The sequence below is a fragment of the Trichomycterus rosablanca genome, chromosome 9 (genome assembly GCF_030014385.1).
Source record: "Trichomycterus rosablanca isolate fTriRos1 chromosome 9, fTriRos1.hap1, whole genome shotgun sequence".
In the NCBI taxonomy this organism is placed as follows: Eukaryota; Metazoa; Chordata; class Actinopteri; order Siluriformes; family Trichomycteridae; genus Trichomycterus; species Trichomycterus rosablanca.
The window spans coordinates 34,246,382-34,254,807 of NC_085996.1; positions in this window are offsets into that span (position 1 = coordinate 34,246,382).

The following is an 8,426-nucleotide window of genomic DNA, read 5'->3' on the forward strand; positions in this document are numbered from 1 at the left end:
CAGATGAGATCATAACAGTGAAATAGAAAAACCGATATACATACACACAAGCAAAAACAGAAAGAAAACAAAGCAAGTGAGATTAAGGAATGCTTAGAGGGGTTGTTTTTTATACTCTGGTGCAGTCTCCTGGCTTTGGAGTGGGATGAGCATCTGTCTTTGTCTAAAAATCTGCTGATGGAAAATCCCCTGGCATTGAGAAAGAATCCCTATCTCACATTTATACAGACAAAAACATTGACTTGCAACATTATAAAGACCTAAACTAGTTCATACAGCAGACACAAATGAAAATACACCAATCAGCCATAACATTAAAACCACCTCCTTGTTTCTACACTCACTGTCCATTTTATCAGCTTCACTTACCATATAGGAGCACTTTGTAGTTCTACAATTACTGACTGTAGTCCATCTGTTTCTCTGCATGCTTTGTTAGCCCCCTGTCATGCTGTTCTTCAATGGTCAGCACTGCACTGCTGACCACAGGTTAAAAAGTATGCAGAGAAATAGAATACAGTCAGGAATTGTAGAACTACAAAGTGCTTCTATTTGGTAAGTGGAGCTGATAAAATGGACAGTGTGTGTAGAAACAAGGAGGTGCTTTTAATGTTATGGCAGTGTTTATCAACAGTGGCTGTTGGTGGCATTTTTGTAAAATGGAAATTGAATGTTATTGCATGGACAAATATTTCTCTAGAGAATGTGTCTGAGGTCTAAATTATGCTCAGCAAACCACAGTTATTCAACTAAATTTATTCATGATATTTTTACCCTATTTTTTCCCAGATTGGAAGTATGAGAACAACCATGGAATTCCTCTGAGACGCACAAACCTTGCAAAAGTTCTTTGCAGTTACCCAATTATTACCAGAGGTCTCTAGATCCCCAAAAGTTACTGATTCCAGCTTAGTTTTGAGTCAAGAGCACATTAATTATTAGCATTAATAATAGTTAACATTAGTTATGCCTGAATCACATACTGCCCCACAAAGGTGAACAATTTCTATTAGTGAATTTGGGCAAGCCTAATTTAAAAGCACATAAAGACAGTCAGTTTTCTATGTGACAGGGGTTTTACAGAAGCTGACTTTATGCAGATTATTAGCAAGCTTCATTTACAAGTAATGCTATCATTTCTGTCATGTCCTTAACACGTAATAAGAACTAAAACCGAAACACGGAGCACTATTATTTCAGTTTAATGAAGTTCGGAAAAGAAAAGTAGCATACAGAACAGTGTGTATATCCAGACTAAATCAGGTAGAAAAACACTTCATTTTCCATAATGCAATTGCGCTGCACAACTACGGTTGCAGTGAGGTTCAATATCGTCCAATACACCACAATTTCCAAGCAGAAATCAGTGTAAATTAAGCTCTCTAGACTCAGAAAGTTAGAATGTTGACATGAATGATGGCTTGGGATTTCCTAAAAAATAACTAAATGTTTTACCAATTTGCTTTTTAAAAACCACTAAGGGCACCCAGGTGGTGCAGTGGGATATTCCGCTAGCACAACAATGCTGAGATTTGGAACTCCTCAGTTCGAAACTCGGCGTTTCCTCCGGTTGGCTGGGCACCATCAAGCGGGCACAATTGGCAGTGCTTGCAGCAGATACCGATTGGCCACTGTATCTGCAGGGTGGGAGCGGGACTATGTGTGGGTGGGTGTGTCTTCATAGGCTGTGTAAGGACCCTGATTGGCAGAAGAGACGCCTGTGCAGAGTGCATGGGTGAGAAGTGGAGGGATGTGAACGTGACGGAAGAGGCGTATACAGCGACGTGCTCTCCTCAGATTTAATCGGGTATCCCTCAGCAGCGAAAGACAAATTGAGTGCCCTAAATCGGGAGGAAAATGGGGAGAAAATGCATTAAAAAAAAAAAAAACGTACTCTCTGTATCTTTGTTTTAGGTGGCATGTCTGTCACGGCTCGGCATGTTCTCACTGTATTCTTGTTTATTTTTTCAGGTATGCCAGGGTTCTAGGTTTCCAGGTTTCACTGTAGTAACTGGATTGGCTGCTATAATTTGTCTTCACGTGAGAGTGAGTTAGTTATAAGTATGTGGTGCCCTTGCTCTTAATGTTGTCAGTGTTTTAGGTGGTACAGGACCCATCGGAAGAAAGCAGTGACTATAGCAACTAAAGTGGGTGTAGCTTAGTGGTTAAGGTACTGGACTAGTAATCTGAAGGTTGCTGGTTCAAGACCCACCACTTCCAGGTTGCCACTGTTGGGCCCTTGAGCAAGGCCCTTAACCCTCAATTGCTTAGATTGTATACTGTCACAGTACTGTAAGTTGCTTTGGATAAAAGCGTCTGCTAAAAATGTCAATACACTGATCAGCCATAACATTAAAACCACCTCCTTGTTTCTACACTCACTGTCTGTTTTATCAGCTCCACTTACCATATAAAAGCACTTTGTAGTTCTACAATTACTGGCTGTAGTCCATCTGTTTCTCTACATACTTTTTTAGCCTCCTTTTACTCAATGGTCTTCAATGGTCAGGACCCCCACAGGACCACGACAGACCAGGTATTATTTAGGTGGTGGATCATTCTCAGCATTGCAATGACACTGACATGGTGGTGGTGTGTTAGTGTGTGTTGTGCAGGTATGAGTGGATCAGACATAGCAGCGCTGCTGGAGTTTTTAAATACCGTGTCCACTCACTGTCCACTTCATTAGACACTCCTACTTAGTTGGTCCACCTTGTAGATGTCAAGTCAGAGACGATAGCTCATCTATTGCTGCTGTTTGAGTTGGTCATCTTCTAGACCTTCATCAGTGGTCACAGGAAGCTGCCTACGGGGTGCTGTTGGCTGGATATATTTTTGGTTGGTGGACTATTCTCAGTCCAGCAGGGACAGTGAGGTGTTTAAAACCTCCATCAGCGCTGCTGTGTCTGATCCACTCATACCAGCACAACACACACTAACACACCACCACCATGTCAGTGTCACTGCAGTGCTAAGAATGATCCACCACCCAAATAATACCTACTCTGTAGTGTTCCTGTGGGGGTCCTGACCATTGAAGAACAGAGTAAAAGGAGGTTAAAAAGCATGTAGAGAAACAGATGGACTACAGTCAGTAATTGTAGAACTACAAAGTGCTTCTATGTGGAACGTGGAGCTGATAACATGGACAGTGAGTGTAGAAACAAGGAGGTGGTTTTAATGTTATGGCTGATTGGTGTATACATCTATGGAAAATTTGTTTAATTAAAGAAGTAAAACCAAATCAGTATTAACAAATTATAATGAAGCACGCTGGACTCTAACTGCATGCTGTTGATTTTACAGCCCGTTTCATTTTGAGCACACTGTGCGTGAGGTGACGGCTGTTTTTCTGGCTCATTGCTAACAAAGTGTTCCGATACCCTTCATTTAAAATGGAATTCTTAGGATGGAGACGATGAGAGCTAACAGGTAAATGTGGTTGGAAAATGGGTACCTTTTCCAACAGCTTAAAAACTCTGGAGAGTTGTTTAAATACTCAACATGTCTGCAGATTCAGGGTGGACAGCCATATTTACAGCCACCAGCAAATTGTCTGGAAAAACAGGTGGAGAGTGATTAGTGGGTAACTGCCCAAATACAGAGACAAATAGATAAAATTGCTGTAGTGATCCAAGAAACAAGTTTACTTACTCTGGAACGTTTTCTAATGTTTTTTTTTTCATCAAACACCTCAGTGGATGCTTAAGAACAACATGATAACGTCAACTGGGATGTAAAATGTCAGTTAATATGTTTTGTCTGGGTACAGCACACCAAAAGTGTCAAAAATCTCGGCTTACATAGTTATTTCCACGTTTTTCTGTACTCCCCTTTAAATGAGGTTCTTTTTTCCACATAGGGGAAAAGACTCATTTGTAGCTCCAGGAAAGCCTGGCTAGTCCTTGAGGACATGGAATCATGTCAAAGCCTGTAATAGCTAAAATAGGCCATGTATTAGCTAAAACATTTACATTTCTATAATGAAGCTTCTTACATCATTATAACAGTTATGTAGATTATAACTGTGTACACATTTCTGTCAGTGTAAAACGTGTTGCACTTGGTCTTTCTGCTTACTAATTTGGTTGATTACAAGTAAACACCACTGCTGTCCTCTGTATAGGGCTATAGTCAAAATTCTCTAATGAATCTTTTTAAAACCAGTTTATTCATGCCATGGTGATGGCAGGTTTGGAGACATTCCATAAAACAATAGACACAAAGTGGAAACAAGCATGATTATTGCCAGATCTGTTTAATTTGACTTAAATAGAGCCTGTCTGGCAAAGTGAAGCAGGCTAGAAGGTCTTTAAAAGTAGCACATGATGTCATGTTCTGTTTTGTATCAGAAGAGATTCCAATACAGATGCAAAACAAAGTCATTGCTAGGGTTCTGGGACTTAAGCGAACCACAGTGAGAGCTATTACCTACAAATGGACACAACCTGGAACAGTGGTGAATTTTCCCTTGAGTGGCCGGCCTACTAAAAACACCCTACTTACTGTGAAGCACGATGGTGGGAGTATTAAGCTCTGCTATTGTTTTGGTACCAGTGGATACAATTACATCTTCCAGTAAGCGAACACACATCAACTTGTTTTGATACTAAACTGCGCTAAAATAAAGCTTTTAATTGACCTTCTTAAAGTCTTTAACTTAACTAGTATACATCCACTATACATCAGCCATAACATTAAAACCACCTCCTTGTTTCTACACTCACTGTCCATTTTATCAGCTCCACTTACCATATACAAGCACTTTGTAGTTCTACAATTACTGACTGTAGTCCATCTGTTTCTCTGCATGCTTTGTTAGCCCTCTTTCATGCTGTTCTTCAATGGTCAGGACTCTCCCAGGACCACTACAGAGTAGGTATTATTTGGGTGTTGGATCATCCTCAGCACTGCAGTGACACTGACATGGTGGTGGTGTGTTAGTGTGTGTTGTGCTGGTATGAGTGGATCAGACACAGCAGTGCTGATGGATTTTTTAAACACCTCACTGTCACTTCTGGACTGAGAATAGTCCACCAACCAAAAATATCCAGCCAAAAGCGCACGTGGGCAGCATCCTGCGACCACTGATGAAGATCTAGAAGATGACCAACTCAAACAGCAGCAATAGATGAGCGATCGTCTCTGGCTTTACATCTACAAGGTGGACCAACTAGGTAGGAGTGTCTAATAGAGTGGACAGTGAGTGGACACAGTATTTAAAAACTAGAGCAGCGCTGCTGTGTCTGATCCACTCATACCAGCACAACACACACTAACACACCACCACCATGTCAGTGTCACTGCAGTGCTGAGAATGATCCAATACCTAAATAATACCTGCTCTGTAGTGATCCTGTGGTGGTCCTGACCATTAAAGAACATGGTGAAAGCAGGTTACAAAGATATGTAGAGAAACAGATTGACTACAGTCAGTAATTGTAGAACTACAAAGTGCTTCTATATGGTAAGTGGAGCTGATAAAATGGACAGGCAGTGTAGAAACAAGGAGGCGGTTTTAATGTTATGGCTAATCAGTGTATGTCTATCCATTACATACCATTTTAAATATGAACTCTGTACTATCTATTTGAATTTTAGGCAATACCCAAAACAACTAGAGAATCAGGTATCCCATAGTATTTTGTTTCAGGACCTTAACAGTATGTCTGGCTTTCTGTCTGTATCCTGTGGGTTAGAAAACGGCATCCCTCCTAATTTATACTGCTGAATTTAAACAGGCAGCCAAATCCCCCTCATCTCCCCCTGTTGATTAAATCTAATGGGATTACATCTTAAAATCTATGCAGCTTCAACTTTCAGGATAAAAACACAAGTGCTTGGTCCAAAGAACCGGGACAAAGGGCCTCTGTGGTTGTTGATGTTTCGCTGTAGAACCTCCCAAATATACTGGCCTGCAAAGAGCCAGTGATTCCAAGAAGAGATGCCAATGCAGTCTAGCCAAATATTTCCATTCATATAACTGTTGCATTCGGCCCAACCGCCTTCAGCACAACCAACTAGCATATAAGCATAAATTCCTTAGTAACTTTTTCTGCATATGCTTAAAAATGCAAGGTCAACCAAAATACAGCACACCTGAAAAGCTTTTTGAAGACATTTATATATAAATTCTTTATCATTTTTGTATTTTCTTACTATCCCAATTTGCAGAAATGTTGGGACATTTTGTGAAATGCAATAAAAACAAAAGGAAGTTGTAGCCTAGCAGTTAAGGTACTGGACTAGTAAGCAGAAGGTTGCTGGTTCAAGCCCCACCACTGCCAGGTTGCCACTGTTGGGCCCTTGAGCAAGACCCCTAACCCTCAATTGCTTAGACTGTATAATGTAAGTCGCTTTGGATAAAAGTGTCTGCTAAATGCTGAAAATGTAACAATATCTTTCATTTCATTTTCTTTTCATCAGCCGCCAATCCATTACAGGGCTTCAGCCACCCCCTCAAACAGACATTGCAGATCTCAGCAGTGATGGGCTAACATAATTTTGCTAACATTCTCTTCTCAGTTTCTATCTCTAGAGAGTCTAGTGTCAATTGGGTGATAGAGGTGGCCTTTTTAATTAGTTTATTTAGGTGGCCGTTCCTGTTCAGTGCATTGGTGTTGTCTGTACAGTCCAACATGTCAATCAGGTGGAATCCTAGATACTTAAGATTACACCGTCTCAATCTCTTCTTCAAAAATGGAGATTTATTGTCCATTTAAGAGGGTCCCTGGTATACCAAAAATCCACCACCAGCTGTTTTGTCTTGTCAGTGTTAAGCTCTAGGTGATTCTCTCTGCACCACATAACAAAGTTCTCCAGCGACCTGTACCCTTGAGTCTTCAGAGAACTTCTGCAGATGGCATATTGTTAGTTTATCTCAGTGTACTACAGTCAGTCTGCCAATTCCTGTTGAGGTTCCAGCTGTCTGGTGACTGTCTGGATAGAGTTTGGTATATTAACCCTGAGTCTGAATGTCTGTGTGGATCAGGATGGATCTGTCACTGAAGATGAATGATTATAACCGTGTTGAAGCAGGTCACTTCAAGCTGCTGAACATGTGGGATAAAGATGATGTTTTAACCTTCTACAAATGAGAAACAAAAGCCTCCTCTCCCTTGCTTCTAGTCATCAGCTGTATTTAAAAGAAAAAAAACAGCTTTTTTGTTTTAGAGCTAATCTGATTGTTTATTCCACTTTTTAATGACTTTTAATGGGCTGAGATTCTACAAACAGACCTTAACAGATATTTTCTTATGACACTGAGAATAGTCAACCACAAAAATCCACCCAAGAGCATATTGTGCTTTGATAAAGTTAGGACATTTCTAAGGGCCTGTGACTGACCGACCCAAAAAAATTAGAACATTTTTGCAATATTAAATTATTACACTTTCATCATTAATGGGATGCTCAGATATAAGCTTGCGATAAAACCATTAAGGGTTTGAATCTCAGTGGTGTTATTGGCCAGTTAAGTGTCTGCACAGACATGATGTCTGGGTGGTCAACAGCCTAGCCATTAAGAGGTGCACTCCCAATACCGGCCCCAAGCCTGGATAAAATGAGTGTTGCGCCAGGAAGGGCATCAGGCGTAAAAACTTTGCCAAATTAGGTGTGTGTAAATACGAGAGCAGACGACAGAAATATCATCATTAATAGAATGGAAACATTCAGGGAGCCTTAGAGAGCCTCAGTATAACCCGGAGCAACATGAGAGAAAAGTAAGGGGAAATAATTTCCATTGAATCATTTTACTATTACATTTAGATTTAAACTGTAAAACATGGTCTTTAGAAGTTTTACATTTACTGCATTTTATCCTAAGCATCTTACAATTAAACAAGCAATTGCGGGTTGAAGGTCTTGCTTAAGTTGGCTGGCCTGGGGTGGTTGGGGCCAAATGTGATATCCTTTTATGAGGCCCAATATTCCCTGGGATTGGCCCTAAACATTTCTACCAAGCAGCATGGTATGTTCACTAAAGAACTCTTAGATACAGATATAGATATGTACATCAAATTAGAGATAGACCTAAAGACAAACAAGTGTGCAATTATAAAAACACTATGGATCAGATACAGCAGTGTTACATTTTTGGCTGTAGTATTAAACAGGCGTAAGCGTATTTAAGCACATTATCTTTCCACTACCTCAGAGCGACCGGGAAAAAATATTTTTTGTATTTAGCCTAAAAGCATCCAGGTGAGGCTCCAGAGGAGCATAAGTGGTCACATAACTTGTTTCTACAGCAGTAGTATGAACTGATGCTGGATTTGAAAAAAAAAACATTATTAAATTATCATACACATGGATGAAACTACTCCTCTGTTTTATTTCTAGATTACACCCAGTTCAAGGTCAGAGCTTTGTGGCCGTTTCATTTCTGTCACACAGAGTTAAGAGTTATATTGTTTCTGGAAAAT